Consider the following 22,368-nt stretch of genomic DNA (forward strand, 5'->3'; position numbering starts at 1 on the left):
TGTAATTCTAAACACCAGTAATATACATTCAGTTTCTACTTTGATTGCATTTTAATTACATATTTTCATCTAGTATACAGTAGGTGACTCAAATTGAAAGTGAGTGTGCATCACAAATAAACACTTTCTTTTCATTTGTGCTTAGGCCTCATGTGCGCAGGACAGATTCCTTGAAGATGTCTGATGTTGAACGCTGTGATCTGCCAAAGCAGAAAGCGATAAGCGTCACTTTCACTCGACCACCCAAATTCGCAAAGGTAAAAAAAGATCTCAAGAAAAAAGTGCAGAAAAATACGATTAACTGCATTAAGTGCATTAGTTACTTTTGCATCTCGACCATTGCAAAGTCCACCAGTAAAGGATAGAGTACATTCTGGCCCCTGTCATGCACTGTGTCAGCAACCACACTCTGTACACATAAATGTATCTACAATGGCTGTGTTTTTTAACTACTGCAGTACTGCTAAAAAAAGCTGCAAGACTTGGTGGATAATATCTTTTAATAGCTTCATAAAGCATTTCCTCAACGTGCACAAGAGCAGCCATATGGACACTCTAAGGGCCTCCAAATTTTTAAAAAAAAACTGCAGCCGTATGGAACCTAAATGGTGCGCTAGCTTTATGACAGATGGGCCGAATGCAGGAAAGCGGTTTTTCCTTGTTATGAGTAAGATTTTCTTCAAATGATTTAGAATGTTACAGGCTTCCAGAGCTGGAATGTTCATATAAAAGAACAGTTGCAGCCTATAAGGGAGAACTTGTTGCAACCACATGGCACCAAGAATATGATTATACTGTGAAGGTGTCAGAGAGCAATGAGCCATATTTAAGCCACATTTTAAATAGAGGTTTTGTATTTTTAATAGATTTTTTTTTTTGCTCAACCATGACATACCAAAGAAGTGATATAATCACAGCTAAGCTTTCAGACAGCAGTAAATTATACTTCTGAAAGAACTAGAACACCAGTACAATTGTAAAAGCAATAGAAAAGAAGTGAAAACAGAAAGAACAAGTGAAATACTGAAAAGTAAATACAACTGGATTCATTAAGCTGAAACGCAGATGCTTCACAAACGCAGTGGCTCTTACTGTGTGATGGTAGATTCCTTCAGTCATGTTCAAACGGACAGCTCAAACAAAAAAGCTTCTTCAAGACAACGACTTCAACATAAGCATTCAGCACTCCCTATAGTTACAACCTAAATTTAATTTTTATTATCAGACCTCGGTATGTTGTGAAGAACAAATTTTGTACTGTCCTCAAAAAGCCCTTAAAAAAGCTTTGATGGCTGTAAGAAACAAATGCATCTAACATTTCTGTCTTCATTTCATTTCTGAAATGAAATTTGCTCCTTAATACAAGACTATGATGAGACTGGGGTCTTCAAGCAAAAGAAGAAAACACAACACTGCAACAATAAAAATTAAATTACTGAAGTTAACCCTAAGGTCAGCCACATGTAGCTGGAGTCATTCCAAAACAGCTGACACGTGACTAAATTTAGAAGGCAATCACTAAGGTATGTCCAAACATACCTATCCTTTCAACTACACACTACTCTGACCTTAACAGTGTTCATTGTTCTACAACGTCTGGGAAAGATAAACGAATGAGCTTAAACGTAGCCCCACACCTCACGTTTCTAGTAAAACGTAAAATGCCTCGGGTGGAAAAACATTTTTATTATCCGACATCAAGAAGCACTTCTAATGCTATTTTCCTTGTGTTAGGTTAATAATTTTTTCACAAAGTACAGCTATAGTAAACAAAAAAATAAGTTAAACTCTGTAACACTGTAACTCTGATTTAAATGTAATTCTATGTGCACTAACAGTATACTGTTTCCTACTGTATTCAAACTCAGTACATATGCAGTTACCATACAGTAAGTGGATGGGGGAGTTCATAATTTTGCTGTTAAGCAACATGAATTGTCTATGGACAGGCATTAAGACAGCCATTAGAAAGTGTTCCCGATGTGAAATCTGAACAACAAGATACTGTAAATCCTCTTCCTCAGTATGTTCAGCCCTCTTTAAAGGCTTGACTATAAAATGTGTTTTCACTTCCCTTTTTCATCAGATTATGACGGTGTCTCACATCTTGAAAAACACAAGAAACCATAAACAAATGCAAGTTAAGCAAAAACAGTTCGGTTTCTTGTTTTTACAGTCTTCAGCTGGTGAGTTTTTAGGTACTACTTAAACAAAAAACTTCATCCAGATAACATAGCAACGTAAATAGGTTTAAAGGAGAGGAGCCCATCTAGAGTCTTGTGAGGGGTGGGTGAAGCTACTTTTAGGGGAATATTCCCTATGGAAGACAAAGGTAAAGTTGGAGAATGTTATGTTTTCTCAGTTCCTATGTTGTTTAAATTGTTATTTGCCACAAAAATTGGAAATCCTCTGAAATTAATCTCATCCTCCCTTAAAGTATTCTTTAGAAATTGCCAAGCATATGAAGACTTGCAATGTGGCACACTCACTCAATAGAAAACACACAAAGACTTGTAGCACTACCTGTGATTTACCCCCAAGTGTATCAGTGTGCCTAACGGACATCAGCTATCACTGCTAGCATGAGGCCACACGGCTAGCAATCAGGTGTGCGAGCTGATACAACTGGTATGACTTGTCGCGCAATATCCTCAGCGAAAGAGGTTGTTCTGCAACATGAACAAAAGACACACTGTTTCACGATGCTTTCTCAGACCTGTCGCAGAAGTTAAAAAACAAATCCCAGAAGAGCCAAGGAGACTAACAGCACAGCCCCTTCCCACTTGGACTTCAGTGTTTACACAGACATCAATGTCAGTCTCTTTGCTTAACACAGGAGGTGGCACTCAAGGATTCAAAGGGTCTTCATGTCGACCCCAAGAATGACTGCAATCTCAGACATTACACCAAGAGCAGAGGACAGAAACTGAATTAGGGTCAAGTTTATTTAGGACTATGAAATACAAGTCTGCTGATTTAGCAAGACTATGGGGCCATAGCTTTGGCCTTCAGCAATCCCAGATCCTGCACATAGCGCTAACCTCTGCCTTATCAGGCATGGATTCACCTACAGATGAGCGAGTGAAGTCAGATGGATGGAGGACCAGATGAGCCCTAAATACAGTATCAGACTTTTGACGGTACCTCAAGATTCTCATTATGGACAATGCTTTATGATACAAATCTACTATGGTCCTACTGTCTCTAACCTTTTTTCTTGGACGGACACCCATTAAGAAGTCCCAAATAGAATTAAAAGTTTTCTTTTTCCTTGCCCACAGTTTCAGTTAAGAAATACAGCGAGGCATTCAATCTTTCACTTGCACATTCTCTTGATCCTGATGTCCTTGTTCTGAACAACCAGTTGTCAGGGAAAAGCAACAACACAATTCTTTGACTAGAATGACAGTTCCATTCATTTAGATATTTCACAAATGATCACACTGTTGTAAACATTGTATTACTAATAAACAATAATCCCAATTATTTTGGATAACAACATTATAAATACTAAGGTATTATTATTATTATTATTATTACTGTTAATATTATTAACTTCGGGCTTGATTATAACAAAGGGAAACAGGAATTGAATTAAATGAAAAACAACAGCACATACAGGTAGCATCAGTCTTGTTTATTTCTATAATGGTTCAGTTACTGTAGCCCCCCTACACATACAATGAAAAAACTGAAATGATAATCGGATACCATTGTTTTTATCTTTAAAAATAAGGCCCAGGAATAATCCTTGATGTTCTGTGAATTTGACCAAATCAGCTTTTCCTAAATTGTGCAATTAAACCACCTACAGTACTAATATTTAAATGTTAAAAGTCACATTAAAAATGTAATGAAAACCATCAACCATCAACCTTTTTTCCTCAAACAGGTTTAAATAAAAGCTGGAGCATTATTAGTAGGTGGGTTTTTAACATTCCGAATGTGATCCAAGTCTGGTAATATTTTTTAACATATGTATCAGGCTACATGCTGAATTGTGTAAAATGTTCTGGGTTTCAAACAGGATTCTCATCTTGTAAAGAAGTGATTTTTTTAATTTAATTAGATGGTGTCCAAAACGGGAAAGTCTTTTTATTATACACAAATAAAGCTACACCTAAAATGTAAGGCTTGAAATTTAACTCTATTACTACAATTCAATGAGTCAGATGACCACGCGACGAAAATCAACTACTGCCAAACACTTCCTGATGCAATCTATCTTTATTACGACAGTGCCCTCAAGTTAATACTGCTCTACAGACTTAATTGATAATCAACATCAATTTCACACTTAATGAACATGTAACAGTAAATGAGTAATTACTCAGCCAAACCATCTATTAAAATGCACAGTGTGCTCTCATAATTGATGTGCATTAGCAATTCATACAACTTTAATTAACTAACAATAACAATTCTATGGCATTTCATACAAATCCATTTAACTTGCTCCTGGCATTGATTGTACATTGCTCATAATGAGATCATCTTTTGCTCTTTTTGAGTCCTTTATTTATTAATACAATAATAAACTATTTAATAAAATAAACTATTATAAAGCAAACCCCATTAATTGAAAAAAAGGGACCATTTCAGTTTACGTTACTGAGAATTTCTTTATCAAAACCTGCTTAACCTGATAAACATTCTTCCTGAAACTACCCCATATTCAAATTGTCTTGTATTTATTAAGGTATCAGATAGCTGACCACTCTGAAATAGCCTTAAGCTTTCTGTAACTTTAGCAGAACACTTGAAAATACACTACATTTTTTCCTTGCATGAATCGAACTGTGCTTCATACCGCAAGATGAACAGTAATGATGTTTTAATTACCTCTATTATCTGAAAGGTATTTTTCCCAGTAAAGATTGCAGAATTATTAAGCCTGTTCCAGAAGCACAAGGCGTAAGGTACTGTACTACACCCAGGACAGGAAGACTGTGGGCAAAAAAGTCTACAGGAACAATTTAGAGACACCAGTTAACTTTGCCCGTCTTTGGAAGGCAGAACCTAATTTTCCTAGTGAAAACACTGCAGAAAACAGGGTGAATATGCAAACTCTACACAGAAGTAGCTCCAGGGCAGAATTGAACCCAGTACGCCAGAGCTGTTAAGTAGTCCTAACTGCCATTTCAATTATTGTGCCAGTTAATCAACAGCTTTCAGGATTTTTTTTCTAAATGCTTAGCTCTACTGCTCTTACGGTAATAAAACAAGCCCATTACATTTTAAATGGGAATCCTGTCAGAAAGGTTTTTAGCAGGATGAAGATATTTGTTGCATGCAATGGGATTGTCAGAAACTACCAGTTTCCCTACAGTGAATATAATATAGTTACTGTAGAACAAGTATAACACAAATTACCTTTGTTTCTGTTCCTGTTATTTTAACACTACTGAGATGTACATATTGTAACTCTAAATGCACGTTTCCATTGGATACAGTCCGTTTAATGTGTTGTTACATTTCAACTGTACTATAGTTTAGTGTGTTTACCACACAGCATAACAAAAAAAAAACTGACTAGCTGTGGGCATTCCAAGCGACCACAGACCACACCACAGAAAATTTAACGCCAGGAATGTAAAGTTTTTGGCACCATCTATTGCGTTCAAGCCTCCTGTTGTCCAGTTAATTTTTTTCAATCTGAGTTTAGTATTTTACGCGCATTAACCGTGCTAATCTTCCTCGCACTGTGCAACTACACATTTCTGGAACCTACAACTTTCAGAAATATATATATATATTCAATAATTGACAACGGATTCTCAATGCTTGTGAATTCTCTCCCGAAACTAAAAACAGTGCATATCAGGTATATAACTAAAGTAGGTATAGTGATCTGTTCAATTCTGCAAGCTGTTTTGCAAACAACTACTTCCCAAACTCCAAAACTACAACCTTATGTTTTTGTTGGAAGTAATATAATCCATAGTTAATATACAGTACATGATCCATTTCTGACAGGGAGACAGAGCTACAGTATGTCCTGTGCCCACAGCTTCAACAAAATTGCTGGTCAGCTGACTGCTCAGATTGTTTCCTTTAAAGAAGGAAATAACAAACACAAAGAAGTAAGCTTGTATCTTCACAAAAGCAAACCGAACACGTAGGGCTAAAATCTGCTATTTGACGCTGGTCGTGGAGCTGTGCACGCAGCAGCTAGTGTCTGTTTCAGTCGCTCAACATTTTGCCTTTGGTCGCCAGTTCGAGTAATGTAAAGTTTTAAATATGGTAGTTTAACAGATGTTTAAACAATCTTCGATATTTAAGAGGAATGGAAAACAGGAATCTTACCTGTGTTTGAGCAGAAGTCTCGAGTTATACTGTCTTGTTAATGAAGGACAGTAACTTATAGAAGTCGAGCATGCTGGTAATATTATTCCTTGTCGTGCAACTTCTGTTTTAACTGTACAAAAGTCCACACTCTCTCACTCCCTCTCTCTCTCTGACAGAGCGTGTTTCAATTTACATGCCACGCAGGCCTGCCCGAAGGAGTGCTATACTTTTTCTTTTCCTTCGGTGGGAGGGGAATTACATTTTTGAAAAACAAGGAAAGCTTGCCTCCTATCCCTTGCAACTTGCCAGGCGATTGAATAACTATATAACTTTCCGTGTTTGTAAACATTTAGGTGCGAAACCTTGAGAGCTAAAAGCTGCCCGTTAACACATAGCGATATTATCTAAACGCGAATGCTGGAACTGTACTTCGTTTCTTTTATACTGTATAAATATACAGTATTGTCGTTGTATAATTAACCTTTTGACCACAAAAAAAAATATTGTATGCATATTTGAACTCTTAAGCAATGTCCGGTGATTAGTATTTTAAAACACATTTTAAAGTCGAACGCTCTAAGCTATCGAGTTACTTCTGTTCGTACACAACCTGAGTAGACTAAAATATTAGCATTACGACTCTGCGTTACACATTTGAAATCTGGTCCTTAATGCCAACGCGGCTGTGCAAGTTCTTAGACTCCATGAGGCATTATAATATCTGCTCTGAGCAGTATATAAATATATGACCACAATTTAACTGAAAGCCTAGGCATGTGTTTTCTACTATTTAAACTGCTTTTACTGCTGTCGATACGCTTTAATTGGAGTAATTTGATAAAGCACGTCGTTTATCAGTCTTAGAGTCACACCCATCATTACTTCAACAACTTGACCACAACTCAGGTGTCAATTATACATCAGCTGCTAATATGAATTGTTGTAATATCTAAGCCATCATATTTATTTTGTGTCCAAGTGCTCCTCATCATTAACAAAATCTCTAAAACACTAAAGCAATCTGAGGTGTTTTTTAATCTAATAATATCACCCTTTCAGAATAGTTCAGTGATATCAGCATGGACACGTATAGAATTCTACTAGATTTACTATTATTTTCCATACTTATAGCATGGACTGTGGCACTTTTTGGCAATATGTACACATCTACTGTACATCAGGACTGAACATTGATAAGCTAAAAAAAAGTACTACCAAACTGAAGAAATCATTTCGTAAATCAGTGTAGTGTCAGCTTAAAGTGAACTCAGAACATTGCTCTTGGCATGTGTCAGTGCAATTCACCTGTGTAGAGCTAAGTGAAAACATCCTGAGGCATTTACTACTGTATGTTAAAGAATTCCTCCCAAAAGCTGACACTTAAAAACCAGCAAGAATAATATACATCTATGAGATTCATTGCTTGCTTGTTTTTCCCTGATGTTGTTGTTTACATGAAACAGCAGTTTCTCCTGAAAGTGCGCCTGTTGATCATTTAAACATCTACAAATCCTCCAAGGAATATAACATTCTATTTTTTTTTTAAAGTTTTTATCTTTAAATGTTTCATCAGTTAAGAGAAATGGATCAAATTCACACGAAGGTAATCATGATTATTGTATAAAAAAGTAAAAAGCAGTTAAGCAATCTTAATGCATCACTGAAGTATTACAACAGCAGTAGGCTTAATGGATTACAAGATGAAATATGTGTGACAACAGTTTTTGCCACTGCAGTGTTTGTCCACTGAGTCTCATTTCTTCACTACAAAGGGACACATTTCTGAATGCTGACCAAGTTAGAGTGTGCAGTGTATCAACAAGAACTTTCACCCTGCAAAATAATGCTTTCGTCTGCCTATAAATGTAGCTGATCACTCAAGAAGGAGTTTTCCTCATTGCTCTGCACTGAAGAAGTCACCAATTACAGTGTGGGAAAATGCAATTGTGATCCTGAGGTTAAGAAAAATAATAGGCGAAGCTGGTGTCCATCTGTCATCTGCAAGTTTTTCTTTTTTAAAGCAGTAAGTTCCTTGACGTCCATTAAATGATACTTCAGAGAGAGGTTAATGAGTGCCACTCATTTTGTACTTAAACTGTTAAATAACAAACTGCCATAATGTATCAGATAAAATCATACTCTCAGTTGAGGTTATTTATGAACTGCCAGATCATAAGATAATGTGCACAGGAAAATTTAATGTGAAAATGAAACAGGGGCCATTGCATAGATTTTTATAAAATTCAGTATGTCCCATTTAGAATTCAGAAATGCAACAGATGTCTCCAGTAGTTCAGCATGTCCCAGTATTAATTTATACAGTTCCGCTATAAAGGTATCACAGTGTTACAGCAGCAGACACGGGAATCATTTGGTACAATTCAACTTACACTAATTGTAGAACTTTACGGTGTTATAGTATTACAGCCACTTCAGCTGAACTGCGCTACAGCTTGTGTGATACTGCGAGGCCGTCGGGGAATCTTTAGTTATGATTGCAAACTAAATTATTCTCCGGGAACTTCCAACACTGTAACCCCTTAGCTCAGCCAAAATGAAAAGGTTAGATTGCCAAAGCCAGCAGTAAGAAGAATCAAACGTGAGCTGCAGGTATGCTTAAACCTTCGTTCAGGTTGTGTACTGTCTGAGAATATGCCTTAGTTGAACTGTAAAGTTCCATATAGTTAAGGATATTGTCAGTTTAATGAAGAGAATGTATTTACTTTTTCTGTACACTGGTGCTGATGGGGCTGTTTTTTGGTCGAACATTGAAGAAGGGGTGCAGTGATGGCAGGGGGGGCAAATCTACAAAAGCCGACCTGGATTGTAATGTGCCACAGGTCCTGCAGGACAGGCTTCAGGTCATCCCAGGTGGATTTATGGTATCGGGGTCAGGTATGCAGTCAGGTGGGTATTCTTGCATGTCCCATAGTTATTTACTTCTTCAATAAAATGTAAACCTTAAAGTCCACAGTCCTACAGTTTTACGTGTGATATGGCAAACAAATGTTGTTGTATTATAGAGTAGCAGTAGTCATAAAAGAACATAACCAAAATTCCTTTTAGTATTCACAGTATGAGATATGCTATGGTGTTTTGGGAGACTTGATGAGCTCTCCAGCCAAACTAAAAGGAGAAGTATGCTTTATGATTCATAAATTCTGGGAACTGTGTGCCTACGGAAACTATATTTAATCACACGACTCTATAGTTTCTATACCAAGTATTATTTTAACTGCTTTTTGTAATCGTGCAGAAATGCATTTAGACTTACAGCTGTTTTTAAAAGGCATGTAAAAAAATGTTTGTTACATAATGGAGAATACATCATTGTAAAAACGCCTGTCTTGCAAGTTTTAAAATACTTTTTTTTTCTAATTTTTTTCAATCGTAGAGAACCATATATTGTATTATTATATATCAAAAGTATACTTAGTGATTCAACTGGTGTTACAATGTTTAATAACAATAATTAATTTAACTAAAAATAATTTAACAATTAATTGGTTTGTGCTTAAAATCCACTTGCATTGTCATACTGTTTTTGTGCAGTGTGTTATTTCATATTCATTCTGATTTCCTAGTAGCCCTTACCTTCAGCAAACCTATTCTGTACCATTAGCTGGCCACATAGCTCAGATCCTTCCTGGTCTGAATCAGACAGTAATCATTTGATACTTCTTCTAAGCCTGAAGCATTTTGCTGTATCATGCTACATAAACTACTCTGTAAAAGTAGGGGATATCTGAATTCATATAGCAGACTTTCAAAATGACAATTGTGGTATAACTGTGAGATATGTTCATGTTAAGGTGTTTGATTTGCTTTATGAGTTACGTGACAAGACTTCCAACCACAAAATGAAAGTTAGGGTTGATCTTCATGAGGCTATATACCATTACTTCACAGATGACTGCTGCCTACTGTCTACTGTCTTATTTGCTTATATGCTTTTTCTCTGTCTTGCTCTATAGCATGAGTGTTCAGTAGAGCACTGAAGTAACTGGCTGCAAAATACGCTACTGTGATAACACATGTGACCGGCTACAGGGGTCAATACAAACCAAGAGAAATAGCTGAATGCCAGAAACCTAAAAACATATCGACAGTCAGCTGCTCTGCCCATGATTCTCAGACACTAGTAAGAACAGTTAGACCGATATAGATGATACCAATGATGTGAAATGGTCACAAGCCATGCTTTCATATTAGTCAGGGTTCGTTTCAGATTTCTACAATGTTCATGGTAGGGTGTGGTGTTGTGTGGGGTCCTGCATCCTTCGATCCTTATGACCAGTATGAGGCAGACAGAAAAGGAGTACTTAGCGCCTGTTAGTTTAATTTTGAATCCGTTTTGCGTTGAGTTCTCACATCGTGGTCTGTTAGTTAAGACTATGAATTGTATATTTACGTGTGAATTACAGACGTATTTGAAAACGTTGTGCCCACAGGGATGACATCAGGGAATAGTCTTATACAGTATCCCACCAGTCTGGAAGTGGAACTGTGTCAAAGGCAAATTGCCCCCAGGGTAATTTGGAGACAGATCCGCCTCTGTGACTAAATTGATGTAGAATAAGAAGTAAGTGCTCTACAGCACTCTTACTTTGCAGTTGTGCTTCATTAGAAAATTGGAATCAGGCTAACAGCTCAGGATCCACACATGGTAATTTTTCACTTGCCAAGAGAGTGCTACAGTACGTGTCTGAACTTCGTCAGAAATAAAGCTTCTAGAATTTGCTGCTGAAATAAATTAGAGATCCCCTGCGAGTTTGTAAATCTGTTTTTGGCACTCCTGTACTGATCCTGACTGCAGCATGTTTTTTGGGGTGTTTTGGTGTTTTTATTCAACAGCTTTCAGACAATGAACATAACTGATCACAGTCCTTGTAAGGCCGCTACGTTAGTATAAAAACGTGAATAAGGAATGACGGCACCCCACAACATCTGTACTTCTAAAATTAAAGGACCTTTTTTTAAGCAAATGAGTTTCAATGTGGAGGAAAATAGAGGAATCTCTTAAAATACCTTAACAATTTCATACAGTGATTAGTATATACTGCACGGCTCTTTAAACTACCATTTTTCAGGCATCTCTAAGGAATGGGTTTTTCACAGGCTACACCAGCACTAGACAGATCCACTACGCCAAAAGCTCGGCCTCACACCATTGGAGACTGGAGTCTTGAGGATGAGCTGTATCGCATGATACTGTTGTACACAGAGGGACGGGATGGTTTGAAAATCAGAGCCTTTGTAGATGACAAGTTTCTGTGGGGCAGCAAATAGCTTGTAGACCTCTCACGTCACTCCCCACTGTGCAGTTAACGCTGTAACTATGGGAATACTTTTTTACTAAATATAAGTGATGTCAAATTTCAGTATGTACAGTAACAGGGGTCAGGCAAAGCATTCCCAGGCATGCAAGTAAGATAAGGGCTGTCTGCTCCAAGACGAAATTTATTTCAGCAGCTCAATTCAAAAGAAGAGTCTAGTGGGTTCTGGTGGGTCTCACTGAACTATCATGATGTAGGTACCTAAACAGCAATGAAATGAGATCCTTCTTGATAACATCTTTCATCAAGTTGCTGTTGGAATTCTTTTTGCACAAAAGTATGTTTGAGTTTAGCAGGCTTTTATACTGATAATAATCCTTTATGTAACCAAATAATTCAGTTGAGAACAAAGTTTCATTAACAAAATGGTGGGAAAGAAAAAAAACATAAATAAAATGTGCATGTGCATGAGTAAATTGCAAGCACAAATATTTAAACATATACACGTAGCTAATAAATGGATACTTTGCAAACTGGTCCAATCATCGGCAGTATCAAACTGAATATTTACTTCTCTGCAGACAGAGACAGTTTAAAATCACAAAACTATGTTCAAGTGAATAACATGATATTTCAACCCTTTGTTATCTCAAGCTTGATTGGCATCTTCCTAAATTTACAGTAATCACTGTTAGCAAATTGTGCCGTGGAGAGCACAGCTTTGAAAATCCCCCAAACAGCCTTCATAAGGTTTACAATTTCTGATTTTCACAAAATGCTTGATTCGCTAGTTCTGAAGTCGCTTTCAGGTGAGTGACCCAATTTGTCAGTCTTGCAAATTAACCATTTTTTCATTTGATTTCAAAGCGAAATTGTAAATTAAACTACTTACAGACTAGCCCCAGTAATTCATAGTAGTAGCACATTTTCCATTGTGTACAACCTTGTATTCAATAGAGAAGTGTGGGCTCGCGATGGCTTTTTGTAGTTTTTATGGAAGGTCAGATTTTTTGCGATGAGTTGTAGCTAGTGATAAGTAAGGCTGGGATGATATGTACAGCACCTTTGTGTATCTGTAAACCACTATCTATTGTATGGAGTTTTTCTGTCATCTATGCTCTAAAATACATTGATAAACAGTATCAGACTAACAGTAAGGTTTGAAAAAAGATCAGAAAAGGTTACTTTTGGCACAGGCAAACAATTTTGCTTTCTAGTTTCTAGTGTTGTCGGTCTTGTCTTGAATGCTCATAATGTAATGTTCACTCATGTTTATTATTCAATTTGCTTTTAGTTTTTTTTCTCCATAACTCGTGATGCATGCATGTGTTGAAGAAAGTCCTGTATTTGTCTGTTAAATATTTACTTATTGATATGCACACGAATTTCAAGTGAAATTCTATTATTAATTTCAACTATTGCAATATATATAAGTTATTATGAATTAAGGAGTGCAGATGCTTAGTTAATTTTATGTTTGCAGTATAATTTTTTATAACACTTATATAAAGGGAACTTCATTTCTTTTTTTCTGTCTTTGCCAAGACAAGAAATTACATATATGTTTCACAATGCAACAGCTTTCTCATTTGCATTTTTATTTTAGTACTCTTTAGAACATTCGGAAACTTAGTAATTTCTAAATCAGATGAACAGGAAAGGTGACTCATTAGTCACTTCTTGAATGTTGTATGAGATCATTTGTCGGCTCTTTTTTATCAAAGGTGAAAGTGTATAAAATGTTAGACATTTTGCCCCAACCACAACTTTATTGTCTGAAATTCCTGTTAATTTTTGGCACTTAAATACCACAATATTTTTTCAATATTCTGGTTAGTATGTTTTTTGTGGTCTAGACTGTAATGTATAATCCTAAGTGTAACAAAGAGAACAGTTTCTTAAAAGACTTCCCCAAGCTGAACAAGAGGAAATGACACAGACAAGCATGAATGTTTCAGATGCCATATTGAAGAAAGCTTTAGCAATAGGCTTTTGCAAAACCAGTTTGCTTCTCCTTCACATTCTTTAGCAATTCATCTTTCAGGGAGTTTGTTTTGTTTTTTTAAAAGCGTTAATTACAGTCACATTTACCAGTTTCACTCAAAATATTTGGAAAATTACTTTAAGATGGATGCTTGCAGTACTTTCCTTTTGCTTTTAAATAAGTCCCATGTCCCACAGGGATAATACAATGTACAGTAAGAGATCGCTGCGATAGTGTATTTCCTCAGTGTCACGCCAAAGATATAAAGAGCTGCTTTCTAACAACTTTACATGGAAGCAGGGAATTAAATATTTTATCTCAACCAACAAACTCTTAGGTCCTGATAAACACTGCTGTGACTTTATTCACAAATAAGAAATCTGACTCAGTATGTAAAAATTGATTATGTTCCTGGGATGCTCAGTAACTGTAATGAGCCCCACATTAGGGACTGCATTCTGGATAGTGGATTCAACATTAATTTGGACTTCAAGGAATGTTGTATTATTATTACTATTGTTATTACTATTATTATAACTGTATTCTCAAGTGCAAATTTCTTAATTTTTACTGTACATTTTCAAACACATTCTAGTATATGTTTCAAAACTGTATTTCTTTTTCATCAAACTAAATTTCTACCTTTGTGTTTCCAGATCAAGGCAAGAGCACTCTCGAGATGAAGTTTTTTAAATGCCAAGCAAGCCTGAAGACAGCACTTTGCAGTGTGTTTTCCCAAGTATAGGTTTTCCATGGCACTAAGATCCACGAAGAAAAGGAAACAGGATGTGAAGTTTATCATTGTAAAAACATTAGCAGATGTATTAATGGATTTTCCTCTCTTCTTTTTCTATTCCTGTTTAACAGTGATTTGTAACATCACACTAATTTATGGCCTGTCCTGTGAAGATCTATACTGTACATTTAAATTTTCTATGCACTTGAAAGACATACTGTCCCTCTTCTTGGGATGTTAAATTTAACTTGTACGGAAATATTATTATACATAGCTGCGTAAACAAGTGGTGGTGCTTTTTTCAATTGTAATCTCTATCTTTCCAATCTGCGGCCAGTCTGAAAAAGACACAACAGAGGCTGCACTTTGTACAGTGCTTAAAGAAATGCAGTATGGGGAAGCAGCTGCTCATGAACTTTTACTGCGGCACCAGAGAAAGTGTCCTCACTAGTGGTATCACAATGTGGTACAGCAATACTTACTGTACCATGCATGACTGTAGATGCACTGCAAACGGGTGTGGCAACGGCACAGAGGATTATAGGATGTGATTGACCATCGATCGGTGAGATTCACACCATCCAGTCACAGTTAAGCCCGATCCATCGTTCAGGATCCCAACCATCACGGCCACAGACTCTTCTCCCCCCTGCGCCCTGGCAAGTGGTACCGCACTGTTAAAGCACAACTAACTAGACTTAAGAACAGCTTCTGTCCTACTGCAGTAGCATCCTTAACAGCTAACTGCAGGGCCTCAGATTCAATGCACGTCTGCACATTGCACTTTTTGCATGGACTATCATGTTTTTTGGGTTTTGTAACATTACTTCAACAAAGAGCGAGTCGGAGTTTACAGATTAATGCTAGGGAATGTTGAATTCCAGATCTCAATCCGGTCAAAGCAGGTTTGGACTAAATAGATGCAGGGAAGTACAAGAAAAAGCCTAAAAAAGAATGAATTATGGACCATTAAAAAATCTTTGGTAACAATATTATGAAGGACAGAGTGTAAGGTGTCTACTGAATTTCAACATAATCTCATCTTTCTTATTTCATTACTATGATGAAGATAACTATTACTGTATGTTGTTTATATATGTTGAAACAGGCAGTACATACTCTAATCTGCTGTCGTTTATATCATATATAAGAAGGAATTACAGATAAAAGTCAGAATTGATTTCTGTAGTTACAAGGAATTGTCATAAATTATAACAGGAAAGCACAGTTATTTATTTACAGTTCATGTTCACTGCTTGTATGAAGGGGGAGGAAATAAAATATTTTATTAGTTACATTCAGGATACCAGTTTTAGTAAAATTAAAATGTTATCTAAACGTATTAGTCATACCATTTAGACTACTTGGAGAAAACTGATAAAATATTTCCTTCGTTTTCAAATGAGGTCCAAGATTGTAGTGGTGAGAGAGCTGACTCTGAAATATATCTTCTTTTCCTGCAGACTGTTTTGCCAAATTTTAATCCCCCAAACCAAATGTTATAGAATGAGTCACCTCAGACATTTCCCAGCGAGATCTGTTGATGTCTTTGAATAATGTGGTTGTCGATTAGATCAGCTGTACTTCATGGGAATGGTGCTGTAGCCATTGTAGATGTTGACTACAATGACCCAGATGCTCAGCTTCCAGAGAGACAGATTTTCAACAAGTTCATAACTAAACAGGAAAAATGATTAACAATTGTAAAACAATTTTGGAAGCTTCACTGTGAACTGGGGCAATTTCACATCAAGACCTTTTTATTAGAAACAGTATAGTGTGTTTCCACTGAAAAAATTCAAAACTTGTTTTGCAATTGTCACAACGAGAGCCTTGAACAGTTGACAAGTGTTTCCATCTCATTCCCAAATTCCAACACACAGGATCTTTGTATTGTAATATTAGCAGTTTATGTCAGGAATTCAGAGAGCACTGCACGTATAGTGTTTCAGTAAGGCCAAAATGAGAAGCTGAAGGAACAGCGATATGAGCCAAGTTGTTATCACAAATCTCATTCGTCTTCCTTCTCCATCTCACTACGCCAGTTGTTTTGCTGCTGTTAGCCCATGAGTATATACATTGTGAGCCACTTTTCCCTGGATAATCTGTTGGGCCCAGTGTCAGCATGCTGTAGGCCAGGAAGATTCAATTGCAGAATGATGGTTTATCCTTAGGTGCTACAGTATGGTAGGCAGCATGTGAGATCAACGTCTCATCAGAAAAAAAAGGTATTTCTGTGTTAAGAATTGTGAAAGTGCTCTGTGAAATCTTGTTGTGAAGGGCGGTATATAAAAATAAAATTGAAAACTGAAATGAAAATGAATAGAATGTTGCAAAAAAAGACAATCTAATACATATAAAAAGCACATAGAAATATAAGAAGGAATATAAAGGCAGACATGTCTTTTTTAATTTCTTTTAAATCAATTTATATTAATTAATATATACATCCTTGTAAATAAAAATATAGATTATAAGTTATATAAAATATAACATATTTAAGATCCTTCCTTTCTTAGCTTTCATTTAAAAAAATATAGATGCAAACAGAACTACATCCACCAGTGTGCTTTACAGGTGATGTTACGCCCCTGTATATACAGACATAAAGCACTTTTAAATCTTGATTGTGTACTAATGAATACTTGTATGTACTGAGTCACCTTAAGTGCCCAACTTCTTTTAATATTGTCATACATTCTACATGTTACACATCACTATTAAAATATTCTCATACATGCAAATGATTGTTAAAAGCTTATTTAGAAGATACAAATGTATCTGAAAGTAATAGTAATAAATTTCTACTACAGTAATTCCATACTAGAATATTTAAGGTAATATATTGGTTTAGAGGCTGCAATGGGATCTTCTAACCAAAATAATGTTATGGTTGCAAAATAATGCAATGAAATAATGTTAACCTTGAAGTATGTGTACCTTTTAATATAAAACATTTACATACAACAGTTCAGGTGGGGAGCTGCGTCAGCATGCGTAGTCTGCAAAGGAACAAGTAATGGGTTTATTTCATGCTCAAAAGAGAAGAGAGAAAACACAACATTTCGGCCGTTGAAGCCTTCTTCACACCTACATACTTCTTAATGTACCTTTTAATATATCAATTAACTAATTAACCAGTGGTCAGTTTTTACGAGGTAATTAAAGGCCTGTGAACGTTGTCATAATCTGTTACAAAAGAAGAATTTAGAAATGGAATTTAGAGCCCCTAATCTAAAGTGCCATCAGATTCTATATTTGTAATTTCCCAAGAAATGCTTGCCAGAAAAGCACCTTTTAAGAATTGTCTTACCCTAATTCTGAGATGGAAGGAGAAATCAAAAAAGATACTAAAAATAACTGACTCCATAAAGGGACCATATTTGTTGAATGTATATTTTTGCCTCTTTTATTTATTTTAGTAAGGTCTGGCATTTAGGAAAGTTTTTCAATAGACGAGGGAAGGGGAAGGTGAACCTTTTGCGTCTGTGAAAACGAAGTGCTCTCATTAACTTTGAAATAAGGCCCCACAAGCAAAGTAAAGAACATCTGTAGAGCAGGAAAGTGGTTAGAAAAGTGAACCTCGGCCTTTTAAGATTTACAGTCCTCCAGTAGAAAGAAGCCACTTGTGATAAATGTACAGAGTAATACTGTATAATGGTAGACTAATTTGATCAGAGGTGAACAATTCGGATTAACAGAAGAAAGTTGCAGTTTACAACATTTAAGTAACATTTAAGAACCAGGAAAAAAGCAGAGACAGCCGAGACAGTTTTCATGCAAATTAAAACACCATTCTTAGGCTGTGCCACACCCTGCCCAAATTGCTTTGGCTGAAGTACGACTAATGTCTGTTGTGATCGGTATCATTTTGCCTGTTTTCTTGACCAAGAAACATACTTGATCAGAGTCCACGTCAAGCCCTATGGAGTTGATCTCATTAATTCAAGTGTAACAGGATACATTCCTTATGAGCCTGCTACAATGATATAACTTTCTGGAGCTTGTAAGGAGTTGGAAACCCACTGGGTCCCATGACCGGCCTTCAGCCTCAGCAGATCAGGAGAGGGCTGGGATCAAATCCTGCCTGGAGACAGGAAATCACATAATCCTCAAATGGCACCTGCTTGAGTATTCACATCTAACCCCCCTCCCAGCTCAACCACCAGCTACAAATCCCTCAAGCCAACCTGATAGTGTTTTAACATTGAGTAGACGAAGGAAACCTTTGGAAAACAGAAAGCCAGGTGATGGAATTGACTACAGGAGGATTATCCGAATATAAGAAATATTACAAACAAGAAGAGGCCATTTAACCAATCTAGGTCATTTGACAGTTAGTAATTAATTGCTCCAAGGGTCTCACCCTCCAAGGGTCTCACCCTGTCATTTCTTGAGAGAAGCCAGGGTTTTACTTCAACAATATGTCTGGGTACTTTGTTCCAGACTCCAACAATACTTTGCTGGTACATTGGCAAGGAATCAAGCCCGGTCCTACATGGCAGTCAAGAATTCTATCCTTGTGCGACTACTGCCTGCCATTTTTTTTTACCTCAGATATACTGTAAATTATAGAATTATCTCAATTTTTTGTTTAAAGGGGACAGGACAACGCTAACTGTGATGGATTGAAAACATATATTTCAAACAATGACCTGAATCTATGAAGAGTGGTCAGCATTGCCGCCTCACAGCTAGGATTCTGGATTCTGGTCCTTGATCTGGGGTTGCTGTCTGTGTTGAGTTTGTATGTTCTCCCCGTGATTGTGTTGGTTTCCTCTGGGTGCTCCCGTTTCCTCCCACAGTGCAAAAGAACTGGGACAGTACATTTATTGGCTTCTGGGAAAATTGGCACTGATGTGAGCGACTGCAGGTTTGTGTTTGTGTTTGTGTACCCTACAACGGACTGGCATGGTACCCTGCTTGGTGCCCATTGTATGCCAGGATAGTTTTTGTTTCCCCCACCACCCTGCATCGGAAGAAAATAGATGGATAATCTGAAAAATAATAAAATACTGTACAGAAAATATACATCAGGGAAAAACAATAATTCAATGTTCACCAGATTTACACATTATAGATTTCGAAATTAATACAATTACATTTTAAGTTTAAAAAGACCTCATAAAATCACTACAAGCTCTGATGAAGGACGGACTAATAACACTGAGTACCACACTGACAAAGCCCTTACATATGAAATAGGTGCAAAGTTCTTTTTCTGAAATTAACATTTCAGTCAGTTATTATTAGGTTAAAGATTTTTCATACCCTCTTAATGTATTCTGTTCTTAAGTAATGTAGGTGGTTATTCCAAATCTTGAAATTCTGTGGAAACAATCTACAAAACCTCAATTTTACTGATTCTGTTCAGTATATAAAAAAGATCATGAAAATTAGTAATATTCTAAAGACAGGCACAAGACAGAGTGCAAAAGCGCAGCAAAAGGAAAGAAAAAACATCAAAAGTCCGTGGCAGAAGTACTAGATTATCTGAAAAACTGAGAAACACACAGTACTTTCTGTGATCTCTGATAAGGCTGAAGCAATGCTGCTAGGAAGCTTAATATCCCTTCCGATAAAGCAGTTAAATTAAATTCCGCGGTTTGCAAAGCTGATAGAGATTGTGCATTTTACAAAACTAAGTCTGGATGTTTGAACTGAAAGGATTTTAAATGTTTTTCCTTTTATCAGCTGTTTTGTGTGTCTTTTAATTTCTATGATCTTTTGAATTCTTTGCATGAAAATGTTGTAACCAATTTAACATACTGTCGCCCAGGTTAAAAAAAAAGAACTTACAGTCAATTCTACTATAGTTAAAGACCCTTATTACGAATGTTCAATTGATGAAGTTGGATGTAGACATGTTATGTAGTTTTTCATCATCCTGTTTTGCTTGGAACAGCGTAGTAAAGATGACAAACACTCCTCCTCCTACTCTCTGTTCGTGGGTCTTGTCTTTACATGACTTCTGCAGGAACACATTCTTTAAATCCTTCTCTTCAGTCAGAATTGGAAGCACAAAAATGACAGCTACCTCCTATTACACCAGTCTGACTTATTACTGTAATTTCCAAAGGCTTCTCCTGCCCTGGCTGCCAATACAGCTCTATCACCTTTCAGTCAAAGCCCATGCCTGCCAGCTCTGATGCAATTATATGCTCTCCTTCCTGCTCTAGAACAGAGATCTGCTCCAGGCTCTTGTACAGTTCCACCAGTTTCCAGTCTTTCCTCAGATTCTGAGCTTGACCCAGAGGGACAGTCATGTGTTTCATTTTCTTAGCTGCTTTGACAAGGTAAGAACTTCGGCCTTTAGGGAAGGGTGAATACAGCATTGTGGAAACCAGTGTTTGGGTTTGCGGAAATATCCTCACATTGGGAAAAAAAGTATAGTTGAATAGAAAATGCAACACATGCAACACATTTCCTACAGTACATTCTAAAGAAAATATTCCTCTACTGGGTCTTTCCTGACCGTCTTCTAGCTCCCAGGTGTCCCTTGAAAAACAGCTCTAAATTTTTGGGATCTGGAGTTTTTAATGAGCAATCATCAAATGACAAAGCATACCGATGGTAAAGTGTAGTTCTCAGGGTACGAATGCAAGCATTCTCTGACTGAAATTAATTCAGTGAGTATGGTTGTTCTAAAGTATAAATGGTTTTAATTTATCACAATTGAGGATTCAACAGCTCCAGCTAAACCAACTGGTGCACCCTGAGAATCAGGATGAGAGGGGAGAATAGAGGTCGTTTTAACTTGAATTAAGATACATGGAATTTAAGCCCGATGGATGTTACAACTGTTTTTCATTCCTTCATCATGGTTAATACCCCTGTTCTTTCCCGAATGGCCATGGGCTCTTTAAAGTACAAAGCTGGGAAGGGCTTTCACATCTCAGATTTTGGAATCTAAATTAATTTGCTTATCACAAAAAACACACGTCATCTACGAACATACAGTGTTTAGCTAGGCAATGAGATGATAACCTATAGGCAGCTCCAGGTGGAAGCTGTAATACAGTCAGTGTGCTAACTAAAACAAATGCAGTTGGGCTTGGGGAATCAGTGCAGAAGAAATCTAACACTTTAATGCAGGGTGTTTGGATTTAACTATCAAATCCTGGTACAAAGCAAACAAAGAGATATGTAGATAGACTCTTAAACCTGAATTTATATATCCTGATAATTCACCAAAATATGACTTTATTATTGTTTTTTCGCCTTTAGGGATGCAACTACAAAAATGTGGAATAGTTTTTGCCTAAAGGTTACAGGATGTAATACACAAATTATAACCCCCAGTTATTTTTATTGAGCCCTCAAGAATAGCCCTGCTACACACCGCCGTCTTAGCTCGACAGAGCTCTCCCACAATGGTGCTTTATTTCATATTTTATTAATAAATCACAGACTTGCCATGACTTTATGATAGCAGTAAACTATGAAACAACTGGTGTGGGGCCGCATGGTATCTGTAAAGGAAATGGAATTGTGCAAGAGATGCCAATTAAATTTACCTAAAGGGCCAAATCATAGTGAAGGATCTGAATGAGACTTAGGACACAAACGAATACATTTGTGTCACAGATGCAGAAGATCTTCTGACTGAAAAGCAGAACACGGGCATTACCAGCAGGGAGACAATATCAGCAACGGTTGTGGAGTTATTGGTAGCGCCTGAATTTGTGTTACTATTATTTTGTACAACTGTCATGCTATTTCTACTATTACATTGGCAGAATCATGGCCGGAATTTTGGAATAAGCCTTTTAAGATGTATTTGTGAATATACTAATTAAGTACTTAATTAATTAATTAACTTAGACTTAAAACAATTAAGTCTAAGTTGTTGCAGATACAAATACCACACGTGTTTTGGAAGGAGTTCAGAGATAAGAAGGTTTAATGACAGACTGTCACAAGACAGTGCCGATGTTTTTTAAATGTTTAAATAATCATTTTACGCAAAAAAGGATTTGCATTTGTGAAAGATACCCAAGATACACATTGCTGTCTGGTTCTTTTGATTCTCTCCATCTTAAACGTCTTCAGCAGTTTTATTTTTGCTCTATAACCACAGCGAA

At 36.7% G+C, this 22,368-nt stretch overlaps 1 protein-coding gene across 1 annotated transcript in view; it reads right to left on the reverse strand.

Moving 5' to 3' along the window:
* nek6 (NIMA-related kinase 6) overlaps positions 1-6,496 on the reverse strand; it is a 115,980-nt gene extending 109,484 nt beyond the window's left edge. The window contains exon 1 of the mRNA XM_015367064.2: positions 6,307-6,496. The gene's annotated coding sequence lies outside the window, so the exon portion shown is untranslated. The remainder of the gene's footprint in view (positions 1-6,306) is intronic.
* Between the last annotated feature and the right edge of the window lie 15,872 nt (positions 6,497-22,368).

Source organism: Lepisosteus oculatus, chromosome 24 (assembly GCF_040954835.1).
Source record: "Lepisosteus oculatus isolate fLepOcu1 chromosome 24, fLepOcu1.hap2, whole genome shotgun sequence".
NCBI lineage: Eukaryota > Metazoa > Chordata > Actinopteri > Semionotiformes > Lepisosteidae > Lepisosteus > Lepisosteus oculatus.